The following is an 18,176-nucleotide window of genomic DNA, read 5'->3' on the forward strand; positions in this document are numbered from 1 at the left end:
GTCCAGCACGGCCGTCACTACACAAACAGCTGTTTGCGGTGCATTACACAGTGAGTTTGGTGTGTTAGTGTGAAGCAGTACTCTAATTACACTTCCTGATTGATGTATACACATGCAAGATGTTTTAAAGCACTTTAGGCCTCCAATTTAGCATGCAGTCTGATTTCTGCCCTTAAAACGCTGCTTTGCGTCAAATCCAGATTGTTCCCCGGGACTTTTGGCGTCTATCCCACTCATCCATGCAAAAACTGTTAGACCCCTTGAAACATCTTTTCCATCAATTTTCTGGCCAGCAAGCATTAGTGTTTCTAGTTTTCAAAGTTCGCCTCTCCATTGAAGTTTATTGCGGTTCGCGAAAGTTAGCGCGAACCAAACTTTTGCAGAAGATCACGTTCGCGGTTCACGAGGCGAAAATCTGAGGTTTGAGCCATCTCTATTTGTCATATTAGTCTGCGATAATTTCCACCTTCAGCGGCCTATTTCCTAGTATCTTCCAGTACCTCTATGTGTAAATTCTATACTATTGTTCATGAACCTGTGTGTGTTATGTACTGTCTATTGTACGGCATCACAGCAGATGTTGGTGTGATATAAAATAATAATAATAATAAAATCTATTTGTCCAGATTGAATGTCTTTATTACACTGTTGCACCTGACAGTGACAGTCCAAGCTAAAATATGTTACTTTGCACGTTCATTATTGACCTGAGCATGGCCAAGGTATCGTTCCTGGTGATAGATTCTGTTTCAACGTGTGGTCAGAGGGCCTCTATCAATTTACTGCTAGCAGAAACTCATTTTCCCAGCTGAAGAGCGTTCTGCCGGGCTGGGTGCGTCCCGACAAAGAAACGGTGTAATTAAAAGTGTCAGTAATCACGAAGAGACGTTTTCTGTGTTTATGGAACTACAACGCTCTTGTGTTTCTCCAACACCTGTCACATTATTATCAGGTTATGCTGTATGCGATATCTCTGCCCGCGCTGCACCTCTCGAGCTCATGTCATTTTTTCAACAGGCGAGATCTGTCTAGCGTAATGTTGCACGACTTTTTTTTTAATCAAACTGGCTCCGCAGGCAAAACAAAGGTCATCATTTCATTTGCAGGAAAGTATTAAAATGTTTACTGGCGACGAGGAACAATGATCACCACAGTTAAAAGCGATTTCTAGGGACTCTCATTGGATTGGGCATTGAATAAAAATATTCCAACAATCACATTCAGCGCTCACAGCTAAAATTACTGTTATATAATGATACAATTAAGGAAGTCCTTTTAGATCAACCTCTATCAGCAGTACTGCTGAAGGTTCACAGTAATCTGTGTCAAAGTTCATAAACCGGGGGCTGCAAGATCTGCCTAATGGTTTAGGCCAAGATAGTCCAACAAACAAGAAATCTCTGCGCTCTCCCTTCTTCCACAATATACAGCAATAGTAAATCCCCTTGCGGGTACAGACTCACCAGATCCCAGTGGCCAGATTGACCAAATCTCGCATTCGGGGGTGTGGGCCCCCGTCGCCTCTCTGGCTCTTATGTGATGTCTCCTGCTTGTTCCGTAAGTTGTATGCTTCAGGCAGTCTATTAAGGGGAGATAAAAAAGGAGAGAGGACCCGCCTCTAATAGTGCATTACTCCTTTTATTCAAAAATGTTGAAAACAATGATGTATAGCAGCACAGGTTAATCGGCTTCTATGTACAGACATAAGTTGGTAAGGGGACTTAGCTCCCGGGTGGCTGCCTCACTCACCGCCGCTGCCTCTCCGTACGCCGTTACCACTGCAAGTAAAACATCCGAGCTAGGGATCACATCAAGTGACGCCGCTCAGCTAATAAAAATAATTTTTGCAATTCAGCGCTATAAAAAATTTGTTAACTTACTACTGCTAGAATAGAATATCCAGCCATCACCAAGAAAATCACCTCATTCATCAGATCCAACCCGACCTCCTCTTGTCTCTGACCCGAATCCTGCTATCTCTACATCTTATCTTATCATTCATTAAACTGGAAATTTAGATACTCTGCATGGAGAAGAGAAAACCTATATATTCTTCCACGGATGGTCACCATTCATTTAAGTAAACCTACTTGTTGGACAGTTCCGGAGTGTATCTCGCACATACCCAGTATGAGGAAACTTGGACGGTAGCACAGTTACTAGAGCACATGCATCAACGTCTTGTTGGACATGCCTTAAAGTGAACCAGAGACGAAGCACCCTCATGTATTTTACCAGTGGCGTAGCTAAGAAGCTCTGGGCCCCAGTGCAGGTTTTTCATTGGGGCCCCCTAAGCACTCTATACATAACAATTGATGCGGTACACCAAAACCAATCAAGGTCAACGACAGTGTCAGAGATGCAAGAAGGGAAAGGCAAGCAGTGTGTTAATGATCACTACTATTCAAAGCCTCTATAGAAGTGATTATTACCAGCACAGGACCAATAGAGAACTAATGCTGTGGTTAAGAGTGGGTCCCATGGGGCCCCTCTAGCCCAGTCGCCCCGATGCGGTCGCTACCTCTGCAACCCCTATTGCTATGCCACTGTATTCTACCATATATATATCAGTGGGAACATTAGAGAAAACACCTACCCTGCTCTCTGTTTCATCCTTCACTGCTCAGCTTGCTTCTTATCAGCCCTGATAAAATCCCTGACTGAGCATTTAGTCTGGCTTTGCTCAGGAATCATTATAGCTGAGTCTGTCTTCTCTGATGTCTTTTCAAGCCCAAGCCTGCCCCCTCCTTGCTCTGCTATAATGACTGAGCTATAATGATTCCTGAGCAAAGCCAGACTCGGGGATTTTATCAGGGTTGATAACAAGCAGGCTGAGCAGTGAAGGATGAAACAGAGAGCAGAGTAGGTGTTTTCTCTAATGTTCCCACTGATATATAAGGTAACATACATGAGGGTGCTTCGTCTCTGGTTCACTTTAAGGGAACCAGCACTAGAATTGTGGGAATCAAAGGGATTTGGAAATCCTCTGGATTATCAAGAGGCTTCCAACTACAGAGGTCATTATCTTTTTTTTTTTTTTTTACTTTACTTTAGATTAATTTTAACTGCAGGGTGTAACGATTGTGGAATTCTCTCCGTGATCGGCGCACAAGACGTGCGCTGGCACTGCAGAAATCCTCCACAAGCGTGTAATTTGAGGGAACCCAGCAAAAGGTGCAATGCACCTGTAGAGGGAAATTCCTGTCGGCAGAGGGAGCTGTGGAGTGCAGAGGAACAGCTCCTCTACCCTGCCACAGACGCCAGACAGGAATTGTACGAAGGGAAGAAACGCAGGGCAAGATAGCCCTGAAAGAGATCAAAGCGACAGAGGGTATGCGTGTCCACCAAACTAGTCGCCACCCTGCGACGATGAACACACAACCATGAAGACAAAGGGAGAAGGCAATCGCCAGAGATGGCGATTGCTAACAGCGACACAAGACCGAATAAGAACAGATGAGGAATGTATGTACGTCCACCAATCTAGCCGCCACCTGCGACGGCGGACACACAACAAAGGAAACTGAGTGAGAACGCAATCGCCTGAGAAGCAATTGCGAATGAGATTGAGCAAAGGGACAGATTGTATGTGTGTGAACCAAACTAGTCGCCAACCCGTGACGGTGCATACACAACAGCAGATATGAAGCAGGAACGCAATCGCGAGAGAGACGATTGCCAAAGGTGACACAAGTCTACAGCAAGGCAGAGCCCGAGAGTAGCAAAGGCACAGCAAATCATACAATGAGAAGATAAGGAAAATAACAAACGCTAGCTAAACGCGAACACCGCACTCATTCGCATCAGTGCACGCGTTTATGCGCGGTCTCCGCGTGATAAGCACAACAGAGACAAGCAAGCCTAACTAACCACTGACAGACATACTGTAAATGAAACAGAGGACGCGAGCGCTTGCTTAACGGTTACCTCACCGAGCCTCCAGCAAGCGATCGTAGCAGACAAGACAGATACACAAAAACAGGAATAAGTGAGAGATAGGATCCACAGCACTAGTGCAAGAGGCTAGTGCGATCCAGGAAGACAGATTAGATGAGATAGCTGGTAGCAACCGCTGCTCCACCTTTCCACTCCAAGAACAAAGATCAGAACGACTTCCTGTCGACCACCGCTGGGACAGGACAATTGCAACAGACAAACAAAACAGATATGCAATCCTAACTGCACTAGGGAATCTGCCTAGTGCAGTTCCAGGAATTACTCTAAACTAATACTCAAACAATGAGCAAGGCTGACACTCAGGAGTGTACACAGGACTAACCCTTATGACCAGCAAAGGACTCTGGGAAACATAGCTCTTTATACTGCCAGTCATCAAAGGAGGCAGGTAGGGGATTTGCATAACGAGTGTATGCAAATTCCTCAGCAGCAGAACAGACCAGAAACTTGTAATGGAAAGACAGGTCTCTCTTGCAGAGACCTGCAGCCCACAGACTAGGGGAATGGTCAAACAGCTTTCTGACAGTGCATCCAGCTGGGCGGATCATTACACAGGGCCTATAATCATCATGGATAAAGCCTCACCTATGATGTTGACCCTAAAGGCTTATCTCTTCATTTGCAACACATCCCAAAAATCCCATGATTCAACCACACCCTTGAAAAAACTAGAAGTTAGTTGAATGGCCCAAAAAGTCATGCCCGTCCCCATGGTGGACATACAAGGCTTTGGCCCACTGATGACCAAATAAGAAAAAAAATTCTAAAGCTCCTGATCATTAGCTTTGAAGTGAACCCAAAGTTAAAATAAACTGATGAGCTGAAAACAATTATATTTATCCTCCTACTCCTAAAAATGATTTTTATATTTTAAGTATCCTAGGGTTTAATTTTATGTTTCAACATTTACTAAGTAGGTTGAATGTGTTACTGTCTCTAATTAGTGGCAGCCTATTAAGCGTCCCAGAGTTAGAAAAAGGTCATTAGTTCATGTGTATTTCATCTCCCTTGCTCTGAGAAGTTGTATTCTGCCAGGAAAACTTTTATGGCTGTAATTTGCTTATTACCGATGTTTACTATATTCCCAGCAAGGCACCGACAATAAAGAAGCTGTCACTTCCATGTCTAGAAATTAACTCTTCCAGGCAGCAAAATAAAGCAAGTAAAACCGCCTGGTTATTAACCTCCCTGGCGGTATGATTATTTCCAGATTTTAGGGTCTTTTCTGAGCATTTCAGACCCTAAAATCAGGAAACAATCATGCTGCCAGGAAGCCAGCAGCAGCTCCTGCTCTCACTCAGCTCCCCGGGCTCCAGCACTGCAATTTAACCTCCATCCACTGGGTGGCACTGTAACACTTTGGTGAGATCAATGACAGTGATCTCAATAGAGTGACTCAGAGTCTCCGAGGACAGGAAATAGACTTCCATTAAGCCTCCGGTGGCTAGCCCGAGCTCTGCTTGGGATTACCGCCAGGGAGGTTAATGGGAAGATCCGAGGGAAAAAAAAAACTGTTCTACTTACCCGGGGCCTCCTCCAGCCCCTGGCATCCATCCTGTGCCCTCGCCGCAGCTCTGGTGGCTCCCGGTCCCCTCCACTGCAGATGCCGACCTCGACAGGTTGGGATCTTCTGTGCGAGGGCCGTTCGTGATCAAGCTCATGTGGTCTGGAGCGTTCGGGAAAGTAGAACTTGGGTTTTTTTTCTTGGATTGTCCCTTAATATGTTTTGCACTGCACATAAACACGTTTATCTCATCATGTCACATACCGCCTCAGGTACACTTTAAAGAAAAAGCATTATATTCAAAATCAAATTAAATTCTAATAGTTCATAGTACTGTAAAAAAAGAGCTTTGAAAGGTCCCCCTACTGATTGTCAGTGTGTAGGATGCAGGATATATCCCTCAAAATGTGTCAGTTTTATTAAAAGAGACACCGATAGCTGGATAAAGCTGAATTCTAATTTTCATCTGGCCTTCAATCACTGCGGTGCAGATTTATATTCCGAGCCATGCTCGCTGTCTAATGACATTGGTTGCTATGAGACTCTGGGACAGAAATGTTAATAAAATTGTGATTTGGTGGTTTCGTCTTACAAGATATAAGCGATGAATTATACAAAAGGCAGAATACATTCTGGTGGTATCTTGGCCGGGTTTGTTCTGACTGAGATCTCGGTAAACACTTTTCGCCTTTTGCGATCGCTTTCCTGTGGACGCTTGTAAATAACTAATATGACTCGTGGGTATACTGCAATAATTGCTGTCTTTTAATATTGCATTATGTAGCATACATTACTGGTGTTAGACATGCCCTGTAGGGAAGTCCGTCACTAAACCTTCAAACTCCGTTACGAGGATCTTTCAAGAGGATTTCAGAACTGGATAAAGTACATTTCCCACATGAAAGTGTCAGTTTATGGGTGTGGAAGTGTGCTTAAATTCGTGTAAAATTCTAGTTCAGGCTTGTGTTATTTAACCACTCAGTTCCAGCATTCTCTGGCCCCTCAAGGATCAAAAATGGGGCTTACCAATGGAGAGACCACATGGAACCGCCGCTTCCGCCATTCACGCCGCACACCTATCGCTAAAGGCCACTCGCTCTGCCGTCGCGATGACAGCAAAGCTCTGTGAACACTTCAGGAGCCAATTTAATTGGCTCATGACCACGTGATCAATGTGAGCCAATGAGATTGAAAACAACAGCAGGGTGAGTGGGCTGAAGCGGCGGGAGAGTGGAGCAATCGGCGGTAGCAGTGGTAACCTGTGGTGGCTAATTGAAATCAATGCCCTGGCAGAGAAACCAGGTCCCAAACAGGCCGTAGATTTCAATTAGCATGGTCCGCAAGTGGTTAAAGCATATTGAACTGAATCTATTTTTGTTATTATTATTATTTCATTCCCCCACTATCCATGTCGGCCTGGAGGGGGAATAGTAATTAAATCGGCCCGGACTTGTGCAGAAGCAGGTTCAGCTATATACAGCTGTATCCTGCGCCCAAGTCTACCGGCACCAATTTTAAATGTACTCCTCCAGGATACATCTCAGTAGAGCAGCGCACGCGCGCGCTAGGAGACAGGACCTTTATGCTTTGAGGAGGTGGGTCAGCTGACTTAGCAGGACCGATCACCGCTCCTGATTGGCTGAAGTGCACTGGGTGGAACTGCGGGTTACTTGTCTGTATTTAAGACCCGAGTTGTCAGTAGCTCATTGTCTGCTGTTGCTGATACTTTGCGGTTAAGCTCTCAGACCTAAGTCAGTTCCCAATGTGTTTGATCCGGCAGGACCCCGGGGATTCACACATAGCTAGGAATACTATTGATACTTGTAAAAAGTAATTATCATTATTATTGTATTGATTATCTGTGTAGGACTCTTGCCTGTACCCTTGACTCTGCTCTCTGCCTCTCGATTCTGTACTCTACCTATCTGATTGTTGCCGACCCCGGCCCAACCCCGACTCTGATATTGCCTCCTGATTCTGTACCTTCGTTCATCTGATCTGTTACCGACCTTTGCCTGTTTTATTTACTATGCTTTTGCCTGACGCCTTTGTACTGCCTCCTGACCTCTCTGTTACCGACATTGCCTGTACGACCACTCTACCTAGTGATAGTTCCTACAGCCAAGGGCTATCACATAGGAGTACTCTTGTGTTACTGTGCACTAAAAACACGTGTGATCACACTCTGTATAAAGTACTGACTTTCGTGCTGTTAAGAGCTGTTACTTATTATTACAGCTTGATTTCATTCAGTGACAGAGTGTGTTCTGCGGGGCTGCTGCAACTGCTATGTGTCTGTGTGTGCTGTGCACAGACCAGGCCAGCTGCTGCCTGCTGGCCAGCTAGCCTTAGCTACAGTATAGGTTAGGTTAGGGAATAGGATTACTGTGGTATTGAGTAGTTAGTACTGTAGTACTGCAGTCAGTGCTAGTAGTTGTTAGAGTAGTAGTACTACTGTGTTAGGTTACTACAGAACTGCTGTGCTGTGAGCAGTGCCAGTGTGACAGTTAGTGTGCACTAGTGACTTCTCCCCTGCTGTCTGACTGTCACTCGGCACTTGGCACTTTGCACATGGCACTTTGCACTTGGCATGTGGCGCTTTGCACGTGGCACTTAGCACTTTTCACATGGCACTTTGCACTTGGCACCTTGCACTTGGCACGTGGCACTTTGCACGTGGCACTTGGCACGTGACACGTGCCAAGTGCCAGGTGCCAAGTGCAAAGTGCCTCGTGCAAAGTGCAAAGTGCCACATGCCAAGTGCCACTGCCAAGTTCCACATCCAGCATGCTTCTGGCAGACGTTACACCTGCTGCTGCATTGCCCTGCTCCTGCTCCCTGTGCTGCTCACACCGCCAGGGTGCCGCAGGCCACTGCTGCTGTGCTGATACCAACTATATTTACCCAAAACACAATTGCTGCATAATTTTTTGGAGGTGTCTGGGCTGAAAACAGTAATGTCCCAGTTGTGCGGTTGGACTTTGCACATAAAGTGGGCTGCACGGCACGCCCGTCGCCCGCTGTCTGGAACCTAGTCCTGATGTTAATTGACAGCCATTTTTTTTGGTGTGGGGGGGGGGATTTTAAGTCCCAACATCATCAATTAGTGTTTTTCTTTTTAAAAAAAATGATGCTACATGCCTCATTTACCCTAATAACCATTTTAAAAGCAATGTAAGGGCCACTTCCGGTTTTTGCTATCCAGATATTCGAATCCGCCCGGATATCCCGGATACTGAGGTCGGATATCCGATCCGGATCGCAAAAGTTTGAACTCGGATATCTGACCCGGATCGGATATCTGGGTATCCGGATCGAATACAGATTTTGAAAAGGGGTATCCGAGCAGCACTGGTAGTGAGTAAAAGAAAAGAGGGAGGAAAGAGTTCATTTTCTATTCACTTTAAGCCATTCTTGATTGAATATGTTGCACTGCTCTAGAATGATGTAAAATATAAGTTCCTCGGTAGTAAACAAGCCATACAATATATATAAATCTCTATATAACCACTATAGAATGCTACCCTGGGGGATAAAAGTGAGTTCTCTGCTGCTGATTGCTACCGCCGTGTACAGAAATAGATGTCCTTTTCAGTGACTTTCATAGGAAAACTGTCACTATAAGGACCGGCTGCAGCTCTGGGCCGTCTCCAGGGAGAGGAAATCAGGGCTGTTTACTGCAGCCAGGAGGAAAAATATGAATTTGTTTTCATGTTTGTTTCAGCCTGACCAGAATGAGGCGCAGAGCATGTTACAGCTCTCAGAGAACCATTCCCTGCAGTGTGTGCCTGGCTTGCATTACAGAAGAACTGCGCCCTTTTCATGGTGTTAATAATTTGGGGGTACAGCCTTGGCATGGGGGGTCTCCTAATTAGGGCCGGTTAAAGCTCTGTTGGGACCCCGAGGCCCCCCTAAGCCCCCTCACCAAATTCAGCCCCCAATCACTAACTACCCTATGCACTCTGCGGCATTTGGGCAATCACCCCTTTGCTCTAATTGAAGTGCCGGCCTTGCTCCTAAGTAGAGAGCAATGCCAGCCAAATAGAAAACCTGTTATGATAAGACTTTCAATTGTTTCTTGAAAGGATGGATTCATACCCTCAGACCAGGGCCACTGCTTCCATAAGGGTGATGAGATGACTGCCCTCTGAACTCCGTAGATACCCTCAAGTCAGGAGTTGCAGAGTCTGCAACCAGAGGCGTAACTATATACCATGGGCCCCCTGGAAAACTTTTAGGGGGCAGGCCCCTTCTTACATTCAGACCCTTCTTTGCTTGTGAAAGGAAGGGCCTGAAGCTCTGCCCTCTTTCTCTCCCCCTTCCCATGCTCCTTGGATGTGTCAGACCTACAGATCAGCACAGCCACAGTAATAGGACTTACCTCTTCCACTATAAGGTCTATAGCACCTGGCGCTCCCCACTGCAGCCACTAGGTGTCACTGTCCTCTCTGGTCTCTGCTTTCTCCTCTGAGTTTCTCTACACAATGTGCTGCAGACCAAAAGGAAGGCAGGGACTGTCTGGAGTGGACAGTGACACCTAGTGGCTGCAGCAGTTAGTGTCAGGTGCAGTAGACCTGATGGTGGAAGAGGTAGCCCCCCCCCCCCCCCCCCCCTGTAAATGCCACTATGCTGATTTGTGGGTCTGAAACAGCTGGGAAGCATGGGAAGGGGCTGTGGTGAAGGAGGAGGACGGGAGAAGTTCAGGACAGGCCCCTCCTTCCTGCCTACTGTGTGCAGAACCTAAACATGACTATTAATATATACACATAAGACTGCACAACATCCCTGATATAAATCCTGCTTGTATACAAGATGTGATATCCTGAGGTAAATATCAACACGTATCAAATGTCCTTTTATCCAGCTTGTCAGTGGAGTAATAGCTTGCTAGTAGCCTTAATATATAATATATAATATAATGACTATCATTATGCTTTGTGTGATTCCTGAGAAAGCATTCAGCTATACAATATTATATAGACCTGTTCTTCAGCCTGTTTGTTATGAGAACTTCCACGGTATCCATCAAGACTAATGTGTATTCAGAACCTCTACCATTCTGAAGTTATGGCAAATATGAGTTTTCTGATTCAGCTTCTAGCTGAGGAGATCATTGCTAATTTATCTTAGACTTTTAGGCCTCCTTCACATTGCATGCGTTGCCGTCCATGTTTGGGCAACACGTGCGGGAGGCAGAAACGCGTGACATCAGAAGTGCATAGACTGCACTGTCTGTTGTTCACACTGCAGGCGTTCTGGACCAGTGCGGTCGACAAACGCCTGCTGCACCCATTTTTCCCGAAATGTTAATGGGTATCAACCACAAACCTGCAAACGCAGATGACGTGCGTTCGTATGTGTTACGTTCAGATCGCATGGCCATCCGCGTTTGGTAATATGAACGGTGCCTAAATGCTTATTGAAACTTTTTGAAGTTTTTGTATAGCTGGCATTTACAGCTTTATGGCAGTTTATTTAGCAAGCTCTGGTGTTGGGAAATAACAGAGGTCTCTGCTTTCTGGGTCTCCATCTAAAGGAAAACTCTAGACTCCTTGCCTGATGTTTCTACCATTAAGGGGAGCTTAGTTTTTGTTGTTTTTAACACAGTTTTACAGGTGCTTGTGCGCCTCCTCACCGCTTTGTGCATCTCACCCTCTTTGTGGAGGGACATTGGTCCCCTGTGGCACTGCCACAGCCAGTACCGGTATTTTTCCTAGAGAGCAATCATACCCCGCATGTCACCCTTGGTTGGTGTGGTTGGTTGCCCCTTCTTGCAACCTACCTTTGTTACTATAACTTTCTTTATTTTCGTATTTAAAGTGAACCAGAGACGAAGCACCCACATGTATTTTACCATATATATCAGTGGTAACATTAAAGAAAACACCTACCCTGCTCTCTGCTTTGTTCTTCACTGTTCAGCTTGCTTCTTATCAGCCCTGATAAAATCCCCGATTGAGCATTCAGTCTGGCTTTGCTCAGGAATCATTATAGCTGAGTCTGTGTTCTCTTTTCAAGCCCAAGCCTGCCCCCTTGTGGCTCTGTTCATCAATCATTATAGCATAATCATAGCAAAGCCAGACTGAATGATCAGTCAGGGATTTTATCAGTAAAGACAAAAGAAATCCCGAGAGCCCAATATAGTGTAGTATGCAAAACAAGGGGTTGGAAATAAAAAGTATATAATGTATAGGCAGGTGAGGAGATTAGACCTGTCCTCACTCAGGATTAAGATGTCGCTCTCTGTAGATAGGGAAAAATGGGGATCAATCCCTCCACGAGGGGTGGGTATTGGTAATGTAAGAGTGAACAGAGGCGCCAGCAGGATAAAAGGTTCTAAAAGGCTTAAAATCTCTCAGGAGGTGGTGGTGGACTCGCCTCCCCGACGCAGACAAGATACCGTCAGTTTTATGACAATAGGTTTATTAATATACTCAGGGCCGGCCCTAGACTTTTTGCCACCTGAGGCAAAAAAAATTTTTCCGCCGCCACCCCACAGAGGGGGGGGGGGGCGCTCTGGGGGGGCCGCTGAGCTGGAGGGGTAGCTGGCAGGATGGGGGTATTGGGCCTAGCGGCGGGGAGGGGGTCGTACCCCCCCTCCCTCGCCTGGGTCCCCCGAACTGCGCTCCCCTCCAGCCTTACATAGAAGAAGCAGCCGCTATTTGTAAGACGCACGGGCGGGGAGGACTCACCTCTTCCCAGCGTGCGCTCCACTGACATCACTTCCTGCAGCGTTGCAGGAAGTGACGTCAGTGGAGCGCACGCTGGATCGAGGAAGAGGTGAGTCCTCCCCGCCCGTGCCTCTTACAAATAGCGGCTGCTTCTATGTAAGGCTGGAGGGGAGCGGAGGACGGGGGACCCAGGCGAGGGAGGGGGGGTCCGACCCCCCCTCCCCGCCGCTAGGCCCAATACCCCCGTCCTGCCAGCTACCCCTCCAGCTCGGCGGCCGGCTCCCCGCACGGACGGGCGGATGCCGCCCCTGGAAATTTGCCGCCTGATGCAAAAGTTTCACCCCGCCTCATGAGCGGGCCGGCCCTGAATATACTCCAAAACAAACAGTGCAGCACGTTTCACGGGTGTGTTCCCGCTTCCTTAGGCAATAAACAGATAGGAGTACACAGTATAGTCTTAAGGTCACGAATAGCGCCCTTAGAGGAAGCGGAAGCATACCCGTGAAATGCATTGCACTGTTTGTTTTGGAGTATATTAATAAACCAGTTGTCATAAAACTGACAGCATCTTGTCTGCTTCGGGGAGGCGAGTCCACCACCGCCTCTTGAGGGATTTTAAGCCTTTTAGAACCTTTTATCCTGCTGGCGCCTCTGTTCACTCTTACATTAGGGATTTTATCAGGGCTGCTCAGAAGCAAGCTGAACAGTGAAGAATGAAACAGAGAGCAGGGTAGGTGTTTTCTCTAATGTTTCCACTGATGTATATGGTAAAATACATGAGGATGCTTTGTCTCTGGTTCCCTTTAAAATGTTGGTGACATAATGCGCTATTTGGGCTCCTGTTGTCTCCACTCTGTGCTTTCTTTTTATTGTGCACTGGCAATGTGTGTTTTGTAGGTCTATCCCCACTTCCTCAGGCCAATTGTAGCGCCAAACAATTGTAGCCAACTGAGTAAAGCGCTACTTGAGGAAGTGGGCATAGAATGTTATTAAAGTGTAACTGTTGGGCATAAAATCAAAAATCAATTCTTCATTTTTATCTGGTAAACAAGTAATAAGGATGCTAACCAGGCAATCCAAAAGTTAAAAATCACTATTAGTTCTTGGTTGATAAATGATCATCCCCCAGTTTACCTGACTGTTATTTGATACATTGCCGCACAAAGGAAGTTGCAGGGCATGCTGTTTTTTTTTTTTTTTTTTTTTGTTTTGCTTCTTCACTTTCCCCTTAGACATAACTAATGCAGACTGATTGGCTGAAGCCTCTTTCCCTCCTGTTTTCCCCTCCCACACCTCTGTTCCTCTCTGATTGGCCAATATTTCTCACACTGAGACAATGCACTTTCTATAGTGAAGGGCGGGCAATGCATACACAATCAGGCAGAGGAGAGTAAGGGAGGAAATGACATCAGGATTGGCTTCAAGATAGACAAAATTAAAATGGAGAATCCTAAGAAGGATTTTCTTAAATATAGAAAAAACATTAAAATCAAAATGTGGACAGTGCAATACATATGCTATGTAAGTACAGCAAGTATTTATCTACTGTACTTATATATGTGTTGCTGTTTTTTTGTTTTTTTCTGAGATTGTATGGCTGACAGCTCCTCTCAAACACAGATATATAGATAGATAGATAGATAGATAGATAGATAGATAGATAGATAGATAGACACACTGTGGGCAAATGAATACACAATTTTACCTTTCCAAGTTCATTATGATTCTCTACCTTTGCTTTTCTTTAAGTCTGTGCAGCTATACTGAGCTAAGGGATGACATTACAGAAGGCAGATAGTAAATCTGTGAATCACTCTGTAACAGGAACGATAGAGATCATGTTAACACCGGATCAGTTCTAAGGAGCGCAGGTTGCGAACTAAGCAGAAATTGATAGATGACAGGCAAGCTTATCGCTTCCTAGCAAATTACAGCACATATAACGAGGACATCTATGCAAATACATCATGTCAGAAAGGCTTGCCATCTCCTTAGTCTATCTCAGATCAGGACGGGAGATGCGAGGCGGTGTACTATTAATATTTAAATAGGCTGCTCGGATTGCAAGCTGGGTAAGCAATTTAAATGCACTCATGTCATACAATCCACATACAGCTGCCATTTATTGATTACCGGGAGAGAGTCTCCTGTTCTGCTGGAACATCCAACGTGTAACAAAACATCCAGATCATGCAAAAAAATGCCATTTACTGCTCTGCTAGTGAGTGTGTGCTGCTCGTATTCCGGGAGTGATGATGTTTATTCAAAAGCGATAATAGGAAATTGTGTGTAGCAGAGCGATGCAATCGCCGGCATAAACTAGTGGGGTAAACATCCCCATTACTTATACATACTGTAACTCGCGCCGACTTGTTGACCGCCTGCCCGGGAACGATCTCCTGGCAGCCCGGCGCTTAAATTAACCACAGAGCATTAAGTGTTTCAGCGCACACATGGCGATGGAGAGCATAAGCGGTCTTTTAACACGCCATTGCTCGTTTAATATATCCAGGCAAATTTATATTCACGCAAATGAGCAGATATCCCTGTTTGCCTTCCCCCCCCCCCCCCCTGCAATTCCCTTACTAGAAAATTTTGTAGCCGCAATGATGCAAATGTCCTTCCTTCTCGCTGAGATTTGACCCAGTAAGAAAAACGACATTAATGTGGATGACCTGTCATTTTATCCCCACTGCCTGCAACTTGTCTTATCCAGTGGCGTAGCTAAGAGGGCACCCCCTCCTCTTCCACCCCTTGACCTCCTCTACACTGCTAGATTGAAGAAAAGGGCTAACAAGATTTCCCAGGACCCCTCCCACCCCGGCTGCCGTTTCTCCAAGCTCCTTCCTTCGGGCCGACGCTATAGGACCATCCGCCCAAGAACCAACAGGCGAAGGGACACCTTTTTTCCCTAAACAGCCCTACTGCTAAACTCCAGCCCCTAGGGGGCACCCTAGCCCCACTCAAGCTTAGGGATGTGGCGCGCTGGAGCCCAGCCTCGCTTAACCCAGCCGCCACCGCGCACAGCATTGACTTTTTGACTATCTTTGTGTGTTTTGCAAGCCTGTCTTATTGTGCTTTTTTCACTGTAAATGTCTTATTGTCAATTTCTGTCTCTGCCCTATTGCCAATGCCATGTGAACCACAACCAATTCCGGGTACGACTTTGGTCGCACTTGGCAAAATAAAGTTTCTGATTCTAAGGAGCTGTGGGCCCTGATGTAAGTTTTACATTGGGCCCCCCCCCCCCGCCCCCAAGCACTCTATACATTAGAATTGATACGGCGCACCAAATCCTGTCAATGGCAACTACAGTGTCAGAGGTGCAAGAAGGGGATGGGGAACAGCTAGTTACTGATTACCACTATTCAAAGTATCTATAGAAGTGATTAATATGAGCACAGGACTAATAGGGAGCTAATACTGCAGTTGAGCGAGGGCCCCTTGGGGCCCCTCTGGCCTAAGTGCCCCGATGCGGTTGCTACCTCTGCACACCCTATTGCTACGCGCCTGGTCTTATCTGTCCTATCATCACCATTGCCTGATACGTTCCTTGCCACTAGGGATGCCCATTCAGGGATGGTCGTAGTCAGCCAACTTCGTTACGCTGGGACTACGCGTAGTTTTATGCAATTACGCTTCGCCAAACTACGGCTTCGAAATCAGGTATTCGCTTCGTATGCATTTCGTAGACTACGCGTTAAAGTATGCAATTACGCGTAGTGTGAAGCGTAGTGTATGCGGATGCTTATGCCCGCATGCAGAAAATGTTATGCTTTAATTCCTCTGTAAATGCTTATACCGGGAACTCTTCTATGCGTACATTCCCCTTTCCAATACGTAAATTTGTAAGTATACAATCGCAGGTGGGAAATTAGACGCGAGTAACGCATTCGTAGTTCACTACACAATACACATGTTAACTACGCATAGTGGGTGTAAGCTATGCATAGCGGTACTTCGCTACACGTAAATTCGTAAGCATAGTTTTGAAACTTCACCGACAAACTACGATGCATAGATGCGAAATACGGTGCTTAAATTCGCACTGGTGTAGTTTCTGCTCATCCGTGTGCCCATTCGGATTCTGCTGGAATTAAAATTATGCATCAGATTTCTGCGGAAATACCGTATTACTGCAACTCGGTAATTGTATCCCAGGCGGTCACACAACTTAGAAACATTGGAGCAATCAGAGAACGCAAAGTCAAGTATTTGGCCAATTAGGGAATGCCAAAAAAAAAAAAAGACTAAAAAAGATTACACGTAAATCGGAAAATGGAAAACGGATTTCTTAAACAATACCGCATTGCTGCAACTGTCATTTTAGCTCAGTCACAGAACTCGGAAGCATTTGACCACTCAGAGAATGCAGAGTCAACTCGGCCAATCAGAGAATGCAAAAATGACCCAAAAAAAGACTCCTCGGAAATCAGAATTGGAAAACAGAAACCAGAAATCCGCGGAACCGGTAATCGGCAGAGATCTGTATGTTCGCAGAATCAGAAATTGGCCCTTCCGACCACCCCTACTCACCACATCCCTTTCATATTTTACATCTCTCTCCTCCCTCTTCAAACCCTGATTACACTTTACAATGATACATCCCGGTTTCCCCTCCACTATGCAAGACCCGTTCAAATTATACATGCTACGCGCACACACTGTCTCACTATGCATGCCTCTAGTTTCCCATGGCCCACCCAATCATATTATCTATGATCTAACTTTCCCCTCCCCCAACAATGATATGCCACCATCCATAAACAGAAACCCAAGGCTAGCCAGTTATAGGGCTCGATTCACAAAGCGGTGCTAACCCAGTTAAAGACTTTAGACGTGATAACCATTTTTATCATGCCTAAACTCAGTTTAGGCATGATAAATTTAGGCATGATAAGTTTAGGCATGATAAGTTTAGATAAGTTTAGATTGCGCGCAAAGTCCCGCACGCAAAGCAGCACCATTAAACTCTATGCAAAGTGCACCAGACTTTGCTAGCGCCAAACTTTTGATCAGCTGTGCACTGCGGTGCTAACCCAGTTGGTGCTTAAACTTATCACGCCTAAAAACTTATCACACCTAAACTTATCACGCCTAAACTTATCATGCCTAAACAGAGTTTAGGCATGATAAAGGGCTTTTCACTAGCGTGCTAACTGTTAGCACCGCTTTGTGAATCAGGCCCATAGAGTAAAGCTGAAATAAGCACTATGGGCTCGATTCACAAAGCGGTGCTAACCCAGTAAAAGACTTTAGGCATGATAACCATTGCACCACGTTGGTGAAAAGCCAGTTTAGGCATGATAAGTTTAGGCGTGCTAAGTTTAGATAAGTTTTGATCGCACGCAAAGTCCCGCGCGCAAAGCAGCACCATTAAACTCTATGCGAAGTGCACCAGACTTTGCTAGCGCAAAACTTTTGATCAGCTGTGCACTGCGGTGCTAACCCAGTTGGTGCTTAAACTTATCACGCCTAAACTTATCATGCCTAAACTTCTCACGCCTAAACTGAGTTTAGGCGTGATAAGGGGCTTTTCACCAGTGTGCTAACTGTTAGCACCGCTTTGTGAATCAAGCCTAATGTCCCTCCCTGGTTGGCAAATGCATATGTCAAAGGGTTCATCCATTGGCTGTTGTTAGAGCTCTTTCCACCCTTCCACCCCTTGACCCTGCCTCATACTGCAAACACACTTAAGGTGGCCACTTACGGTCCAATTTCTAGTGAAAAATTGTTAGAGCGATCAGAAATTTTGATCGGATTGGTTGGAAATAATCTCCGTTGGACACAATTGATTATGAACGAGTGAAAAAAATGTCGCCCAAATGGATTTTCGTTCGAACCAAATTTTGGAGTTTCTTGTTGGTTGTGATAGATAGGAAGCAAAGATTGGTTCGTTGATGGTGTAGTGAACGATTTATTACAATATTTCACTTCCGATCAGAATTTCTGATCGCTCGAACGATTTTTCGCTAGAAATTGGACCGTTAGTGGCCACCTTTACTCCACCCACACACTCCACATCCCCAATACACTTATATCAC

The 18,176-nt window shown here is 45.7% G+C and overlaps 1 long non-coding RNA gene across 1 annotated transcript in view; it reads right to left on the bottom strand.

Annotated features, from left to right (window-relative positions):
* The window catches only part of LOC137532195 (uncharacterized), a 103,842-nt gene that overhangs the window by 44,384 nt on the left and 41,282 nt on the right, over nt 1-18,176 (bottom strand). The window contains exon 3 of the long non-coding RNA XR_011023880.1: nt 1,464-1,580. This is a non-coding gene — a long non-coding RNA (uncharacterized lncRNA). The remainder of the gene's footprint in view (nt 1-1,463; nt 1,581-18,176) is intronic.

The sequence above is a fragment of the Hyperolius riggenbachi genome, chromosome 9 (genome assembly GCF_040937935.1).
Source record: "Hyperolius riggenbachi isolate aHypRig1 chromosome 9, aHypRig1.pri, whole genome shotgun sequence".
In the NCBI taxonomy this organism is placed as follows: Eukaryota; Metazoa; Chordata; class Amphibia; order Anura; family Hyperoliidae; genus Hyperolius; species Hyperolius riggenbachi.